This window comes from Myripristis murdjan, chromosome 11 (assembly GCF_902150065.1).
Source record: "Myripristis murdjan chromosome 11, fMyrMur1.1, whole genome shotgun sequence".
In the NCBI taxonomy this organism is placed as follows: Eukaryota; Metazoa; Chordata; class Actinopteri; order Holocentriformes; family Holocentridae; genus Myripristis; species Myripristis murdjan.
The window spans coordinates 4376663-4395999 of NC_043990.1; positions in this window are offsets into that span (position 1 = coordinate 4376663).

Below are 19337 nucleotides of genomic sequence, written 5' to 3' on the forward strand. Positions count from 1 at the left end.
TTTTCTTTGTTTGTTTGTTTGTTTTTTTTAATTCCAACGCATGTATTTCAAATCCACATGATCCACCGTGCAGCTTCACAGTTGCTGAGTTACAGGAGTGTATTCCCTGCATTTGAAATCACCGTCTCTCTCTGCCTTTTGGGGCAAAGTGGAAACTGGTGACTGCTAGGCTGCATCATCTTTGCAGCACCGGTTGTTGTAGGGAGTGATTTTATGGTCTATTTTGCTCCAAGTTTAGGTTGCAGTGCAAAAACCTGTCTGAGTGTGTTATTACAATAAACTAGCCAATTCTCAAGGACGCCTTCGCTGTTACTTGTGTTAAATAATCAAATTTCACAAAAAAAAACATTATTTTTCTACTTTTAATACCCAACTCACTGTGGGTTTACTGCTGCAATCCCTTGTAAAATTTCAAAAAAAGGCGTCATTGGCCTGTGGCTCTGGGACAGTGTGCCTGTATGACAGAGCAGGTATGACCAACCTGTGAGTGGAAAGCAGCAACATTTTGAGTCGGTGTTTCTCTTTTAACAGTAAAATCAGTTGGAAATCACTAATCCTTCGTGTTTCTGTTCAGTGTTGAGAGCCGAGAGCATCCGTATGGTTTCTCCAGCAGCATCACTGAGCGACTGTAGGAAACCTGAAGGAAAGCTGCAGGCGGCGGTGTGTCTGTCCGCGACCACACGGTGCTTTTTATCTCAACTCAACTCTCAACTCAGCTTTATTTATATAGCACTTTAAAAACAACCACAGCTGAAACAAAGTGCTGTACAAAAATGAAAATAAAACAGCAAAACAGAAAGAAAAGTAGAAAGAATAAAAACAATCAAACAAATTAAAACAGAGCAATAAAACAATAGAAAGAATAAAAACAGTCAAACAAATTAAAACAGAGCCAGGTCTGATGCTGGAATTTAAAATCAATGTGCATAAATGATCATAAAACAACAAAACAGTAAAAGCAATAAAACAGTAAAAAGGAATATAAACAACAGAACAAATAAAACAGAGCGACGTCTCATGCTGGGTTAAAAGCCAATGAGTAAAAATGGGTTTTAAGACTGGTTTTAAAAAAAAAATTTCACTTTGATCATGAAGGTGCGTCCTCCCTGACCCTCAAAGCGAGGCTCTGCCCCCTCTCCCAAAGTCTGAACCCCCAGGGAGTCGCCGCAGACGCCTCACCTGATCGGAGCAGTCAGACTGTTACCGGCTTCGTTACCGATTTGAAAACAAGGTAAATATGACTTTGTGCATTAAATTATTAGATCAACTCCACACCTAACCTGATGTCTCATTCTGTTAAAGCAGTGCTTGTCTGAGGTGGGTCTTTTTTAAATGTGTGTTTCTCGGCGGCCCACCACCACACAAGGCCTGTGACCGAGGGACACAATCCATCTTTTAAATTTATCGCCGTGGTTTTACCTCTCGCCGGGTTCAGATCAAACTGAGAGCGGCTCAGTGGCTGCTGGTGGAGTGTGTGTGTGTGTGTGTGTGTGTGTGTGTGTGTGGTATCACTTGAGACTTCCTGTGTGCTGTACAGGCTCCGCTCTGTCATGTTCAAACCACTGCAGGTCAAATGACTTACAGCCTCTTTTCTCCCCGACCACAGCGCCACATCTGAGCGGCCCACCGGCTTGTACGAACATGAGCACGTGTGTGTGTGTGTGTGTGTGTGTGTGTGTGAGACGACTACAGTACATTTACAGTCCGGTTGATATACAGCATGTTCGAGCTTCAGAGGCCAATCAAACGCATTTCAACCTTCAAAGCTGTAGGAAAAATACATTAAAAACATGTTCATTGAGTGCCACACACAGCAGGCTACAGTTAAACTGTTATGTATTTCTGTTGGAGGAGAATTTACCTGTGTGCTTCCAAAAAATAAACAAATGATATTTCATGTTTTTTGAATTATGCTTCTTGTATTTGGAGCGGCTCTTTTGGGCCCGACAGTCCCATAAAGGTGTAAAGGAATCCGTCTAAGAAATTAAAGCTGTGCAGTTTTCACATTTCTTCAGAGGCTTGCAGGTAAGCAGTTATGACAGCGACCTCAACTCTTCACCATGCATTTAGTCTTATTGAATAAATAAAAAAAATGACTGACTAAAAACTGCAATTGTTGAATAAAATCCCCAAAAAGTGACCACAAAGTTATGAAGTGGCTGCAAGTTTACTTTGATAAAAAGAAATGCAATAAGTTGCAGTGGAAATGCACCAACAGAGCATGCACCTAGGATTTACCTCACACGGCTTTGACCTCTGACCTCAGACAGAGCCGGCGTCAGGGCAGACGGTGGTAACATCAGCAGGTACAGGTGGAGAGAAGAAGAAAATGCCACCTGATCTCATTGATCTGCGTACAAATAACACGACTTTACACTTTACACTTTACACTTTACACTTTCACCACATCATGTTACCGCCGGCTCTCAATTTGTTTGTTATCTATATGCAGAATTTTTTTTATTTTTATTTTATCTTCTACAGAATATTAACAGAAATACGACAATTCAGTTCAATTCAGACAAACACATTCAAGCAAACAGGAAAAGGAAAAAAAAAAAAAAACAGAAAGACTGAGTTCTACATTTCTGACCGCCTCCAAAACCAAGTTAGCAATCTAATCCAACTTCACTTTAGAGCTTCCCTCATGCTTTCAACATCTCTGTTATTTCATCTCACTGTTCACATTCAAAAATATGTCATGGCACATCACTGACAAGTAACAGCAGACAGTCATCGTCTAAAAAGAAAAAGCAAAATGTCCATATTCTTCTTTCTCATCACAGTGACATTAAATATGTTTCAAAAGGCGCCCACGTTTCAGCGTAATCTCAGTTATTATTCTGTAAACTGGGAAAACAACACATTGACAAATCTGAAAGTAATGGACGAAGGCAAATACAGACAAAAACAAACCAGTTACCACACATGTTTTGCGTCGTGGCACAAAGCCTCCAGCAGGATCTCCTCATTGTGTGTGTTATGCTCAGTTTTCATTATTTCATTGTTTTTATGGATTTTTTGTTCTGTAATGACACCAAACTACCTCATTCATTATGCAGAGACACTAAAATTGGCTTTGACTTGACTTATTCTTTGTTTTTCCTAAAATCCTCTGGTGGGACACGTTCACATGCATGTACACACAGGACTGGGTGGACACACACACACACACGCTCAAATGTATATCCACACACATAAGACATATGCACGCAAACATATGGACACCCACGCACCACACACACACTTACACATTGATCTGTGTGTGTGTGACTCCTATTTGTGCTCAGATTTTATGAGGCGGGCTGCAGCGGAGCCGTCCAGTTGTGAAATACGACGGTCCAGACTGAGAACCTATTAACGGCTCGGGATCCAGCTCCGTGAGGAGCTCCAATACAGAGTGACTGCTGCATTACATCAGGGCGGATCAGATTTTCATTAGTGTGTACAGCTCATGTACAAGAGGCCCGTCCGGACCCGTGTGTCTGGCTGCAGGCCGCCGAGAGCCGGCGATACACATCAGGCCCGTCTCAGCAAACGCAGCGATACCCCATCGACCGCCGCCACCGCCGAGGACCAACTCAGCGGCTTTAAAAGGAGGCAAAGCGATAAATTTAACCGGCCGCCCCCACGGCGAGAAACCAGACAGCCGACTTCCTAACCTGTGCTGTAATCCAGCGTCAAACCCCAGAGCCGATCTGCTGACGGTGACCTGGAGGCTTTTCACACTCATAATGAGCTTCCTCCTGCCAGGACGCCCCTTTTAAATTAGCTGATTGATGTTTAAGATTAAGTAAGATTATTTCTGCATCCAGAAAAAAAAAAAAAAAAAAACTCAATCAATTCAATTCCTCAAACTTTACTTGAATAAAAAGTATCGATACCATAATAGAAAAATACTGTAGTAAAATAAAAGTCCTGCAATGAAAGTGTTTTCACGCAGTCATGACAAAAAATATAGTTTTGAGGTGAATTATTCCTTTAAGTATGAAAAGTAAAAGTAATTATTTTGAAGATTATTGATGCATTATCTTGTAGGAAAGCATTTTAACGTTGTAGCTGGAGCTGCTCCACATCCCCGTGTCCTTGCTCGACGGCCGTGGCAGCAGATTCAAACCACAAACACACACACGTCTGACACCCTCAGGAAACCCAGAGGCATATAAAATACAGTTTAAACGTACACTCACATTTTTTTTATTGAACCTGTTGTAGCGTAAGGTAATGCTGGAGGGGAAGTGATGATTCCTTAAGAGGCCGAATTAAGTCGGTTAGTTCCTGAATCCCAGTTCCGGGCGTCGGGTTCTGCCACTTGGTTCTTGGTTTCATGGTTTCAAGCTAACTCTCCTTATCTATACAATCATGTATATACTTCAATTCCATCTGTATATTTCATTTCATATTCATTACCATCTGTATATTTCACATCTCATATCTCTTTTTCTTAGGTTAGCCCTTATTGTATATTTTAGTTTTTAGTCTTTATAGTCTTTATTGTATATATTTAGCCTTTATTCTTTTTTTATTTAACTTTATTATATGTTTCTACTGTTGCTGCTGGAACACCAGAATTTCCCTGGTTGGGATCAATAAAGTATATCTTTCTATCTTTCTATTTTTCTGTCTATCTATCTATCTATCTATCTATCTATCTATCTATCTATCTGATCATTTTTAGGTCATATGCAGTCCGTCTGTCCGTCAGTCGTCGCTGTGTGAGAGCGGCTCGGACAACAACAGGCGTCCCGTGTCGGCTTTACTGGACACGGACTGTAGCACCTTTAACACCCGTCTAAATAAACACACACGTTCACAGACACTAACAAAACCCAAACACACACACACACAAACACAGGTATGCAGGCTCTGTGTGTGTGTGTCAGCTTCACACGTGTCGCACAGACGTGACCACAGGCTGGCCTCTCTGTCATCCTGAGGTTGTGTGTGGGTGTTTTCCAGGGGTCTCGCTCAGTCACACACACACACACACACACACACACACACACACACACTCCCTGTGCACGTCCTCGCTGTGGATGGGACGACATATCAAAATTCAGAAATCTGCAGTTCAGTCATGCAGCTCCATGTTGCGGGGCAGGAAAGTGAATCATGACATCGGCTGTGTTTCATTTTACGGCTGAAATCACGAACGAGACATTCTGAAATGACTATTTTTACTTTTTGGTGACGTTTTTAGTTTGTTTTTGCTCTAGCACAGTGGTTTTCAAACTTTTTTGGCTTTCATTTCCCTGATTTCTGAATCAAAGTACCCCCCTTTTACCTGACTAAAACATTTTGCTCAGAAAACTGCAACAGAAAACCAACAGCTATCACAGAATATAAGAGAATAGAACTACAAATAGGAAATGGAGCCAATGAGTTGCATCAGTGCATCGTGAGCAGATTTATTTTAACACTGTGCTCGTAACATTTCAGGAAGTCAGTGGTTCGGGTTTTTTTTTTTTTTTTTGAGTTGTTTCTTCTGTTTTTCACCAGTCCAAATTGTTAATGCGCTCTTCTCATCTCCTCTGTGCTGCTTGCCACATTTAAAGCTTGGAAATATTTTTTAAGCATCGTTCTATTTCACATTTTAAATCTTGCTACTGCTACCACACACACACACGCACAAATCAAAGTCGCAGGTAAACTTGCGTCAGGTGTTAACTTGTGTCAGTTTATGAACATTCGCAGAAGCTTTGCTCTGCGGTCGGCCCGGCGGCTCGTGGAAAAGCGTCTCCATCTTCTTTCCTGTTTCACCGACTCTGTTTCCATCCCCGTCCTTCAAGATGGATCACCCCGACGCTCGGCTTAACGAGCTCGTTAGGGGAAATCTGCCCCGTCACGACCAATCAAACGGCGTCTAAATCCTCGGATTCCCTCGGCCGCCGCTCTCAGCCGCAGCTGGTTTTGTCACTAACATCTCCATTTTTCCAAATTAGTGTTTCGTCTTTAATCTCCATGTGCCACCCCCTTCATGTGCTGAGTGTAAATAAACTGGCACCACGGCACTGCAGCGACTCTATGCAAATTTGTATGCGGTGGCTAGTTTGACTTTATCACACTGCCAGCTTGAAGGCCCCTTTACTACAATTTATCCACATTTTACACGTCAGCAAGCAAAGTACTAAAGATTTCACAACATATAATCAAAATGTGAGTTTGTGGTTGAAGCAGCCGCCTTATAATGCTCTGCTTCTACGGCGAACAAAGTCCTCAACATTCAGAAACCACCAGTGTTGGGACCAATTACTCACAAAACTAATAAGTTACAATTACTAATTACTTCTGTAAAAAAGTAATTTTGATTACTACTCAATTACTGCTGCAGAAGAGTAATTCAATTACTGGGGAAAGTAATTTTTATGATTACTTTTTTCTTTTCTTAAATCCTCTTATTAATGCACATATTTTTGCGTTGCTGTTGCAGTGTGGACATTGCTGTCAAATTTCATCTCTCATTGTCAGTGTTGTAACTTTGAAAAAGTAATTCATTACAGTTAAAAGTAGTGATGCCAGCTTGTCCAGGTGGGGAATTGAACCCCCAGTCTTCTGTATGGGAAGTGGAGATACTATCCGCTCTGCCGTCGGGGAACACATGTGCTTTTTGTAATTTGTGCTCAGTCATTCTCCATGCATGTTGATAAGTTATGAAAAACTGCAAAGTCCAACCGGTTTGAAAATTGACACACCGCTTTTTCTCCACAAGACGCACATTTTTTGAATAGGATAATAAAATAATAATTAGTAGTAGTAAGTAACGGCTAGTAACAGCGCATTTTATTGTCAGTAACGGTGACGGCGTTGTAACGGGGGAAACAGTAATTTCTTTGATTACTCGTTACTGATAAAAGTAACGCCGTTAGTAACACCGTTTCTTTGTAACGCAGTTACTCCCATCACTGGAAACCACACAGCTGATAATTGGCTGTAGAAAGCAAAACGTTTCCCCGCTTAGGGACTATTTTTTCCCCGGCGGAGGAGGAGGAGGAGGAGGGAGCGAAAACACAACAGTGCTGCTGCTTTCAGGAAAACTCATGTGGAGGACTTTATTGGGCTGATGGAAAACTGGAGTGAAGAAAGTGTGAAGGCTCTGAAAGTTCATGTTCATATCGTCGTGGAATGAATGGAAACCAGCGGCTGGAGGAAAGGGAGGAGGAGCGATTTGGGAGTAATAAGCACTCCTTTGTACCCTCCGCTGTTTCTCTTTTAAATGCCAGGAGGAAAAGGTAGAGGGGTGGAATAGTCTCCCTAATTTGTAATGATCTCTCTAATTCGAGTGATCATTTATTTATTCTTTTTTTTTTTCTAAAATGTGCACATTAAAATTGTCTATAATGTGCACTTGGAATTGTGATTTACTATGTCATGCGCATTTGTACTCTTTGTTGTGTGTTCTTCCTCTGCTGCGGAACTAATTGCCCCATGGGGGACAAATAAAGATATATTGATTGACTGATTGATTGATTGATTGATTGATTGATTGATTGATTAATGAAACCCCACTGTCTGCTTTGGGAAAAAAAGATGCATTATACATTTTGTAGATATTAAAAACATGCAGAATCTCTGGGATGGTCCTTTTGACTTGAAGAAGCACACATGCTGGCACACACACACACACACACACACACACACACACACACACACACATGGACACACAGTGACCCGTGCACGGTTACACACAGGCTAGAAAACGGTCGATTTGCATGGCCGTGCTGTTGGACGGGCACATGTTGGCCACACAGACGGACCCCTGACTCCCACTTTCCTCTGACTCACACTTTCCACAGCGGCCTGGGGCGAGGTGACCACCACCCTCACCTGGCTCACACACACACACACACACACACACACACACAAACACAGAGATGGAGCCATATAAAACTGCAGGACAGCGAGGGAGACTTCACCACCGATCAGCAGGCTGCCAGTCTGCTTCAAACTGGAAACAGATTAGATTATTTCATCAGTTTTCACCAGTTTGAACTGAAACAAGGCAAATTTATGATCTGCAAATTAAAGGAATACTCCAACATTTTGGGCAGAATACCCTTTTCCCAACTTAAACAATCTGAGACGAGATGTTTGATACCATTTTCACCTCCGCACACCCACTTGATCCACTGTGAGGTTTGTTTTTTTCACTTCGACAGAGCCAGGCTAATGACTCCCATAGACTTCAAGTGTTTATACTAAGCTAACAAGAAATGCTACCCGCAGGAGCTGAACCACTGGACGTACAGAAGTGAAAACGGGAACCAACGCAACAGGCAGGGACTAAACAGCACAACTCGACTTCAGAATAAAGTGAAACACAGGCTTTACTTGTAGATCAAAGTGCAAAAAAAAATCACAGGCAAAAACTCGGGCAGCGAACCCGACAAGGAGCAGGCTGAGAAAAAGTCCAGGGAAATGAGTGAAGGTCAAAAACACACTAGAAGATAATAAGAGGACTGGAAGAACGACGCTTGACCATAAACAGACGATGTGGCACTGAGGAGAGGGAAACACAGAGACTGTAAACACACACTAACAGGACACAGGTGAGTGAGTATAACAAAATAAAACCATAAATGAATAAACTAACGGTTGAAATAACAACAGTAAGACATGACCCAGGAAACAGAGGGAGAAATGTAAAAAGAGGCAAAGATTCGGAGAACTTATAATTTGGGCCCGTTCCTTTGCAACCAATCTGTCATACCTGGGATTGAAGTGGGTGACAGGTGTCGGGTGTTTCTTTCACTTTAACCTGCTGTGTGATTTAGTGTCTGTGGCTGAGGAACCAGCGGAGGAACCAGTTTCACAGAGACAGGTGGAGGGGAAAAGGTAGTGAGGTCTGACAGAGGGTGGGATGTTCAGTCGGGATGCTCAGCGGAAAAGGCTCAATAAAGAGCAGCATCATTCCTAAATTTAATTAACCTTATCCTAACGAGGAAGCGGTGGCAGCAGAGGTGAATAGACGTCTGATCCTTGAACTCCTTGGATAAAGAGCCTTGAACTAGACAGTGGTCAAACCTATCTGACGTGACTCTGGGGAGTTTCGTCACTCCATTTCGAGCAGCTACACAGGATCTGATCTGTCGGAGTGACGCTTGAAGTGCAAATCTTAAAACATAACGTCTTGCAAAGCCATGAAATGTTGAAGGAGTCCATATTTCTCCTCACGTCATTCCAGGTTAATCTAAGGGCAATTCCACTCTCAAAATACGACAGATATCCATGCATTTATGGCAGACATTGGAAACCACCAGCTAACTAGCGATCACACATCCACCTTTGTACTTTTGTATTTTTTTGCATTTAGTTTCACGGAGCTAAAGTCAAAAACTGACAGGAAAACACACAGACTTTAAAGTAGGAAATATCTGCACAAAATATCAGCAGCTTAAATCCAAAAATATCACTATTAGTTATCAGCCTTCAAAACACAGCTATCGTCGTCCCTACTCCACACACAAACACACACACACACACATAGACACACACACTTGGGCAGCTGCATGCACATGTGCATACACGTGGCACTGGCTTCATATCTCAAGATGGTGTTTTATTCTCCTTGTGAGTTTAAATCAAACTGCATCGTCGTGTTTGCCTCTCCCGTGTGATGAATGTGTTTTGTGGAAGCGCACATACAAACGACTGTGATTTGGTGACCTGCTCTGCACAAAGCGGGGCCGACAGCGCCACACAAAGCCCCGCCCACGTCGCCTTGGATTGGTTTCGGCGGTTTCCCGGCACGTCAGACGCCGAGCGGCCTCGTCGGCGACGGCTTCCCGGGAAAACTCTGGTTTGTCCATCTCCACCAGGCAGAGCGGCTCCGACTGGAAGAACATCAAGAAACAACACAGCTATCGCCCCGCTGAGAGAGAGAGAGAGAGAGAGGGATGGAGAGAGAGGTGGAGAGACAGATGGAGGGAAAGACAGACTTTTACAAGACAGACCCGCATTTCTGCCTCCCTTCCTCCTTTCCCTCTCTCACTTCCTCTGACATTCTCTCCCTATCTCTCTCACTCCCTTCCTCCCGCCTTTCCTCTCTCTCTCTTTTTTTTTTTTTTTTTTTACTTTTTCCCCCCTCCCTTCTATCATTCTTTCACCATATGGGGCTGCTAACCCTTCATCCCGTAAAAGGCTGAAGGACAAGAACGCAGAGCAGCGAGAGGTGGAAAACATGACCTCTGTGAAAGAGGGAAAGAGAAAAAGAACGGGAGAAAGAGAGAGAAATGACTCTATTTTCAAAGTGTTTTTTTTTTTTTTTTAACTAATTATGATAAAGCCAAATGTAAATGTTGGGAAAATATACATAGCATTGGAGGGGAAAAAGGGGGAAAAATCTGCTAAACAAATTATGCTACAAATACTTATGGAAATGCGTTCGTCTCATAAATAACGAAGCAGGCTCGGCATGGCCGGCCTGTCAAACGCTTAATTCACTGCACGACAAATCAAAAGTGGCTTCGAATGCTTGGAAATATTGTGTGTAAAAGTGTGACCTCCCAGGAGTTCAGACCTGCTGTCACTCTCGGTCTCCGTCGTGGTGGTTTGGTCATTAGCTGGTGCATCACGGCAGTGCCAACAGCAATTCTCTCGTCTCTTTTTCAGTAAAAAGCATGAAAAGATTCAAGATTCTTTCTGTTTTTTTTTTTCCCCCTCGGGGGCTGCAGTCTTCACTTCAAACCCGCCAGTGGAAACGCACCTTACTCCCCGTTTATTTGCTGTAACATTTCACTGGTTTGCATAAAATTTGCCTGACAGTTGGACGGAGATGGAGCTGCAGACAGTGACGGAGAGAGAGAGAGAAGAGAGAGAGAAGAGAGAAGAGAGAGAGAGAGGAGGATGGCCGCCTGTCTTGTAAAACGCTGGAAACCTTGGATGGAGCGATGTGACAGATGAGCTGTCAGATGCAGCCTGATAAAAACATATCAGAGGGAGAAACGCAGAATAACAGCGAGGAGGAGGAGGAGGAGGAGGAGGAGGAGGAGGAGGAGGAGGGGGGCTCGGCCCGCCTGTGAGCTGTAATCCTTCACACGTTGTCTCTTCTCATTCACATATTCCTGTCACATATATTTTTATACATTTCATACATTTTTTTTATTTTACTTTTTTTTCTGTTTTTGACTTCCCCGCCTCGCCATAATGGACAAACCTCACATGTCTCAGGGTCGGCTGCTGCAGACCGCTTTGCACATTCTCAGACGTTTTTACATGTCGAGTTTTCTTTTGCACATTTCTACGGAGTATACATATTTTATTTATTTATTTATTTATTTATTAGCATTTTTTTGCTATTAAATTAGTTTTAGGAGGTCCCATTTCTCATTGTTCCTCCCCAGCAAAGATCCAACCCCTCATATCCCTCTTTTCTTGTGATTTGTAGGCCGATATGGATGTAGTTTCGAGGGTCTGTATGTGTATGGGTGTGTATTTATAACTATAAAATATGATAGTACAATTCAAAAATAAGTCCTTTCACAGCCATTCTCACATTAGACACATTGTAAAAGTAAGAAAAAATAAATAAGCAGGAATGCTCAAAGCTTCAAAATGAGTTTTCAGATGAAAAACAAAATAACTATAATGAACAAATATGAATTTATTTAATTAACACATCTTTGGTGTTTTTCTTTCTCTCTCTCTCCTACATCCACCTCTCTCTCTCACTGAACTCAAGTGCTTCCTGCTGTACAACCGCTCTGATTGGCTGAGATGGCTTGAGTGATTTAAATAACGCCCAGGATTGGATCAGACATGGAAATTCAGCAGCCACAACAAACCACAATACTGTGAAAAAAGTTCACAAACAGCTTCGTAGTCAGGGGCGGTCAGGTCGACTGGGGCCTACTGATCAGTGAAGCCTGTTATCAGGAATTTAGTCCATAAACGTCCACTGGAAGACACTTTGGTGTGTTAAAAATGAAACTGAACAGTCTTTTTCCATACGTAGCTGACTATGACACCGTAAACTGCCTTGTCTTTACTCTAAGACGCTGGCATGGTGACACAGCGGTAGTGCTACGGCAGAAAATAGTTCCACCATTCTGAAAAAAGAGCTGAAAGTGAAACCAAAACAAACGTGTGTGGTTGTGCATCCTTCAAAATAAATTTCCGGCTCTGTGTCGCCGCTCAAAATGGTGTTATTTTCCGGTTTGGGTCTACTTCATTAATTCTGGAGCGGCAGACTCTCGGCGAAGCTCTCCCCTGTAATAACCCTGACAGAGCTAATATTAACCAATGACTCAGCAGTTTACTCAGTGAGATGCCTGACAATAATGAGTTAGTTGAGTAATTAAACAGGAATATCATGTCCTAATGCTGGATCCTATTCATTTGCAGGCTGTTAATCCTGTTAATTGTAACAGTGTGACTCGTCTAGTGTCTAGCAATGTTCACTTGCTGCAAACAAAAGAGCTATCAAGTCTCTTTGGCTCTGCTGCAGCTGTTTTGGCCCAGATTTGTATGTTGCTTATTATTATTTCAGATTAATCATCTCATGTTCAGTCACACCGACTTTGCCTTTGGACCTTCATTAAACAGTTAAACTGAAACTGTGGCTCATATCAGTTTATTGCCGTAGCCCTGTAGTGGATGAATGTCCTTACTGGTATCATCTAGACAGCATATTTGTCCTGAATAATCCCGTATTCAAAACTGGCTAACAAGCAGACTTTCCCTAAATGCAGAATCAATCAGATGGATCAGTGATGAAATGATGAAGTCCCCGGTCGAGACAGAGATGTTTTCACTCGCGCTCAGTACATTTCGTAACGTTTAAAATCAGGTGTTTACAGCCGCCGCTGCCAAAGAGGTGAAGGCCTGCGGCGTGGCTGCCAGACTGCGTGTTACGCCTCCTGAAAGCCCTCTTTTGTTCTTATCCTGTTATTTCCTGCTGTTCCTGTGACCGATTTTCCCCCCGGCGATCATTTCATTTTCATTTCATCTATCAAGTCACATCTCCGTCCGTCCAAGTGTTCCCCTGTCTGTCCTCTGGATAATCAGCCGTGCTCCTGAGGAGAGGAGCAGACTTTGGGAGGGAGGACAGGAGTTTGCTCCAGGGCTTGGCCGCCGGCCGCTGAGTGGTACAGCGGATGTCGGCGTCACGTTTTCGCCCCACATGTAACCGGCTGCTCGGGGACTTCATCTTTTCCCCTTAGATCTGCGGTTAAATTTTATAACCCCGGCTACTTATTTTAAAAGGTATTCTTTGCGTTCTCCATCACAGTCGGGCATTGCTGATACTCTGAGACTTAAGTGTGTGTGTGTGTGTGTGTGTGTGTGTGTGTGTGTGTGTGTGTGATGTAAAAATCAGCGCAACTTGCAACACTAAAGTTGCAGTTTGCAGCCGATAAAATGGCTGGTGTGTGCTTGCATGCGTTGCGTTGCATTGATGCCTCTTTACTTCCCAGATTTAGACCCCAAACATTGATCTTTAACAGAATAAAGATCATTTCCTCTCATTTTTCTTGTTTCCCCATCCGTCTTCCGATGTCTTCATTCATCTGTCTGTCGTATCGAAGCTTAAAGCGATTTTCTGTCTCTCTGCCGGCACGCCGTCCGTCACCGTCTCTTGCCCCGTCTGTCTGTCGAGGAAAAGTTTCATTAGCGTTGTAAAGGTTAAATGCTTCCCAGTGATCTAAGTGTGGCTGTGGGATTGGCAGGGAGCCAGGGACGGAGGCAGCCTTTGTTTTGGCTGACTAACGCTCTGGGAAAAGACTTCCTGTGGGCCGACTGGGAGATGCCTGAGAAGTTACTTCATATGTCGCCAAAACATGGATTATTACCGACAGCCAGTGCCATTCAAAATATATTCAGCCTCTCGATGATGTATGATTTTATGTATTTTTCTATGTTTTTCTGAGTTGAATTTGAATCTTTTTTAGGAGTGCAGTAGATTATAAGAAGAGATTGTGACAGGGAAGAAAATGCAAAAAAAAAAAAAAAAAAAAAAGGTACCAAATTTGGTTTTGCCTTTGCTGCTGGGAAGTTTTTAATCCCACATTCCTGTACATAATTAATTTATAATTTGAAGGCCAATGAAAATATCAGACATACCTAAAAAAAAAAAAAAAAAACGACTACATCAGCAGCTCTGAGGAAGAGTCGTCGGTGGTTCCCAGGCACTTGAATGGCCTCCATTGTAACCCGGGTGGGCGAGGAGGTTTTCTTCTGTGAAATGCAATGCAAACCATTCAAATATGAAAAGGAGTTGGAGAATCTGAAAAATGCGGAGAGTGAGAGGGAGTGGGAATCAAACGGGTGGGTGATGTTGCATTAAAAATAGGAGATGTTATCAGAGAAATGTATGCAATGCAATCGTCATGGTTAGACACACAAAAAAATATATTTTACACCAACAAAGAATGAAAGCAAAGCTATCTGGGCCCATTAGATTTGCAGATTTTGGTTGCTGGTAATGATGATCTAGAATTTTATCCATGTTCTGTTGTGAAACTCATGTAAAGATGCACTGCAGACGTAACAGCATCAACTGTATGGCTAAAATGTGAAATATAAAATGTATAAAAAACAAATGTGTACTGTAATGGACAAAAGGAAACACATTTTAACTTGAGCAGTCGGTGACATCAACGTTCCTAAGCTGTTCTCCGTGCACGACCCACTTCCAAAACATCAAGTCGCTCATGAAAACACAATACCGCTTTTGTGGTATTGTGTTTTCCGGGAAAAAAAGGTCCCAGGATGCATCGCGGGGCTCCGGATCCACTCTTTTAGCAACCAAGGTCCAAAGTGTACATCTGTAATGTGACTTTATTTTATTGTCACGGGATCCGGTAACTAAATAGTTGAAGCTAAGTGTTGCTGGAAGCGCCGGAGTCGAGTGAGAAAGCAGCAGTGATGTCATGCAGCTCGGCGAGGACGAGATCTGCAGCTTTGCAGAGGAATCATCACCACCATCGCCGCCGCTGCCACCGCTGCTGCTGCTGCTGGGCTCATTGAGCTTGTGTTGGACAAACTCCCTGATGCTGAAATAATATCTGGACATGGGCTACACACACTCTGCTCTCATCCGTGGCTCAGAGTCGGACACCCTTAGATCCTTTCTTTGCTTTGTTTTTTTCTTCAGATGTTCTGTTGCTCTCTGTGGGGCGCCTCCCCTCATCCACAGGGAGGTCAGAGGTCAGGTTCAGCTTCAGGACAGTGCCCCTATAGCCCGTGGGAATTCAGCATCAGTGCTAAAGGGCACCTCAGCAGGGCCACACTGTAGAGGTTTTCATGGAGACCTGTGAAATCACCCTGCCAGGATGTGAGCTGGCATACGACTTTGGTAACGCATTCCTTGACCCATCAGGACCCAGAGACGCCGTACCTGGACCCGTTTAGTGGATGGATATGAATATGTATGCGTATGAGTGGCACTGGGACTATTCTCGCTAATGGGTCTGCACATGTAAAACACATTTTTTAAAAATTTTTGGGGCGGGCATTTCTGCTTTCTTTGTCAGGCACAGTGGAGTCAGACAGGAAAGACAGGGCAGAGAGAGGGGACGACGGTCTGGGCTGGGTTTGAACCCAATATGCTGCGTCTTAGCCGTAGAATTACATGTTACACCCTAACCCTAACCCTCAAATGTAAAACACTTTTAAATGTGAAAGCAGCAGAAGCAACAGCAACATCTCTGCTGCAGTAAAGCCTTTTCCTCATTCCTGAACTGAACTGTTCTCCAGGACGTCAAAACAAACAGCTGATGCACATCTACCTGGATGGACTCGACCCACACCCGGTTACACCCGATATAACTTGGACCCAACCTGGCTCGAGTCCTGGGTAGAAGGACCTGGGTTTAAATGTGCAAGACGCATGAGCAGCAACAGATTTTGTGAATCGTCAAACAGCTGATGTACATCCGCCTGGATTGACTCGGGTAATTCAGCGGACGTGAAGATCTGCAGCAAAGACTCAATCCAAACCCAGTTACACTCAATAAACTTTGGACCCCACCTGGCTCGAGTCCTCGGAAACAGGACCCGGGTGCACCCATGAAGAACTTTGTCACAGTTGCTTGAAAACCTTCAGTCGCTTCATGGACGTGGAGCGGCTCTAGACCAGTTCAGCGACAGGGGCTTTTCCAGAATAACATCTGACCTGGCCACAGCTTCGCTTACATATAACATAAAAGATGTGTTTATTTCTCATGTTCTGTCCAGTATCCACCCACCTTCCGCTCCCACACTTTTTCAGAACTTTCTTTCCAATCAGATGCATTTTTTTTTTTTGTATTCGTCCTTGCACTCAAAGAGAGATGCATCGTAGATGATGGAAAAACCTGCGATGGCCACAATAAACTTCTACACCCTTGTGTGCAGAACTTTGCTTTTTAATGCATAAAATGTGCTTTAACAATAAAAAAAATGTTTGATTTATTGAATGACGTCAATCAAACAGGCACTTGGCGTCCTGTTTGCTCCGGATGCCAGAAATGTATAAAACTCCATCAACATTGGAATCCAAATCCCGCCCACACTGTTTGATTGACAGGAGATCTGTGGGGGAGCGCAGCGTAGAAACACCAAAAACACGAGATGGAAACCAAGCAAACAGAGAATAAAGTGCTCACAAACTGCCTCTTTATCTTTGGATCTGTGCCTGTTTACTCCACGCACCGCCGCAAGAACAAATCCTGGAGCTTCTCCTCGCCGTAACGAGTCCGGTCGGCCAAAATAAATCTCCATGCAAATTCACGGCATGCGTTTTAAAATGGAAAAAAAAAGAAGAAGCATAAATTAGCACTTCTGGACATAAAATTGCACCACTACATCACCGACTCTCTCCCTCAAAATAAATATTTATTCAATATTTATTCAATTATTCAACCCGTTCTCTACTTACACTTGTACAGCACCTGAACTTACAGTGCAAAATACAGTCAGAAAGTCAGAGGAGGTAATTGTCCCAAGAGAGGAAACTCAGAGTTTCTGTGTCCTACTTTTCCTTCCACCGCCCCCCCACCCCTCCCACCCCCCCGCCTCTTAACATACAGACTGAGTGTGCCATGTAGTTTGCTTTACTTGAATGACCTCTCTGGCTCTCCGGGGCTGAAACAGGATCCGGTAGAGACACAACATGTTCAGTGTTTTCTCTTGATTTGCCTTCCACCTCACTCCGCAGTTCCTGTGCTCCCTCCCAACACAAATGTCATCTCGCTTTTATGTACCATTTACTGTAGCATTTACTTTTAAACTTTTCAGGAGAATTTGGTTTTCGCTTCTTACTTGAAGTCCCATATGTTGTTGCTGTTGGGTGAAACTGAAGGATGACACACTGAATTTGAATTTATTGAAAAGGAAAACCTCTTGAGATACATTTTCAAGGAGGCGCTGAGGTTCTGGGAGCCTCAGGTCTGTGGAAACCTGCCTCTCAGAGACAAATTTATAACTTGAGAAATGAATAATTACAAAGCTAGAAATTAATTTAAAAAAGGTGTTTTGGTTTGTGCCTGAAAAGTTGGCATTTCAGAGACGTGAAGCTTTAAATCTGACAGCAGCAATGTGCGGAAAATATGGTGAGGAAATAAAAATAGATGTGACCAAATATCTAAAAAGTGTCTCATTTAATTTTATGTGAGACCCATTTTAGATCAGATAAAAGTTGTTAGTGCTTTGTTGATTTGATAATAATTCAAAATATTTATTTATTTAATTTATCCGCTCCAGTTATGCAATATACCTCTTTATCAATCAGACTATCTATCGACTAATAACCACAGAATCACCTGTTTCTCCCTGCTGGGTGACACATTTCCTTCATGTGAGTGAAATCATAAAAATCATAGAGACGTTTTTCCTCCTGAACGTTCATTTAAAAAAATACACGTCTCTGCTTAACAGGTACTATAATCCTCTCTACCTCCTTCCACACTCATAGCTTATAAAATTATATAAGTTTGATACAGGTGCATCATTTTTTAATCTTCTTTTCCATGAATCGACACACTTCTCCAGTCACAGGCTCTGTAGTCATCATATTGTTGAATACTTCAGGTAAAATTACAGGTGTAGACTTTTAATTTGAAATAACACTCTCTTTTAAAAATATCCAAAGACGGTGGACGGAGAGTTCAAGAGGTCATAAAAACAGACAGCATTAACAAGAAACAAAATAAAGTGGTTTCCTGCTCTGACGGTAGTCATTTATACGAACACTACACAGCTCAGTGAGGCTAATACACCTTTAAATAATCTTCCTGTGTATCGGCGTTTCCCAGCCCAGTGACTCTGATTCCTCTACGTCGTCTCAACGTCCGTTTATTTACCTTCCTCCGTTCCTGAAAAGCCGACGGGCAGGAAGCAGGAAACAGTGTTTGTCTGGAGCCGAACTCGCACAGAGCCTCTTTCACTTCACACAGCTCTCCTTATGATGATTGATTTACATTTTAAACATTTTTTTAATTAATCTGCTGTGTGCACAGTGATGCAGGCCGTGGCCGAGGGTTTCCTGCTGTGGAGGGCTGATGCTGTTCGAGGCACAGAGCGGCCTCTTGTTTTACATAACCATGCTGTTTTTGTTTTGTTTGGTTTTGTTTTGTCAGGCTGTTTTCTGCCAGTGTTACACATTGGCAGACTTCTACCAATGTTACAAATATTAGCTGACATTCCTTAAAGTTAACCTTCTCCTAACCTGAAACATTTTCCCAACCTTAACCACGACCTTTTCCTAACCATAACCAAGTAGCTATGGTGGCTAACGCAGCGACTGAAGCAAATGAAAGTGGCTAAAGTGGCTAATAAGCTAATATTTGCTAGCATTCGTGTGATACATGACGTTGACGCAGGGTCCACCACATTGACTTTAAATGTAAATGATGATATGGAACGTATTTTTGATTCAGAAACTTATTTCAACAAATTTGTTGAAATAAGTTATTAGCCAATGTTAGCTAACATTTTGTTAGCTAACATTTTGTTACATCAACTACCTTTAACCATGACCATTTCTTAATCTTAACAAAATTGATTTGTGGCAAATGAAGCAAACAAAAGCGGCTAAAATAGTCACTGAGCTTCATGCGTGCATTAAAGCTATCAGCTAGCATGAACTGTTTGCATTTTATGTTTCGGCCAAGCAAGGATTCATTGAAAGTCACATTTTCAAGTTTCATGAGGAAAGAGAGCAAAAAACAGAGTGATAGTGAGACAGTCAACAGGACTTTGCTTCTGCAGACGGGGGTTCGCTAACATTTCAAAATGTTAACGATGACCTTTTTCCCGCCCATAACGAAGTCGGTCGATGGCTAACGCAGCTAACAAGCTAACGTTAGCCAGCGTTCACACATGAGCAAATGTTGACAGTCACGTTTCAATGTACTTGGTGATTT